This window comes from Phalaenopsis equestris, unplaced genomic scaffold (assembly GCF_001263595.1).
Source record: "Phalaenopsis equestris unplaced genomic scaffold, ASM126359v1 Scaffold215404, whole genome shotgun sequence".
NCBI classification, from domain to species: Eukaryota; Viridiplantae; Streptophyta; class Magnoliopsida; order Asparagales; family Orchidaceae; genus Phalaenopsis; species Phalaenopsis equestris.
This window is the reverse complement of record NW_018234107.1, coordinates 439,508-439,818: the sequence shown is the minus strand read 5'-3', so window position 1 is coordinate 439,818 and position 311 is coordinate 439,508.

Here is a 311-nt window from a genome sequence, read left to right as displayed (position 1 = left end):
GGTTGTTTGCCCATTGTTGATTTGTAAAAGAATTATTATTCCAATTAAAATTAGGATGATTCTTCCAACCTGGGTTATAATAGTTTGAATAAGGATTGTTGGGTCTATTGCTAATAGCATTTAAAGTCTCATATGAAGGTTGAACATCCACAAATTGCCCAGATGAATTCTCTTCCATCATAGTAGGTGTTGGAGAATAACTCATTCCATAATGATCTAATTTCTTTGATATTATAGTAATCTGCGAAGCTAACATAGATATTGCATCAGAATCATGGATACTAGCTACTCTTTTAGGATTTACCCTTTCA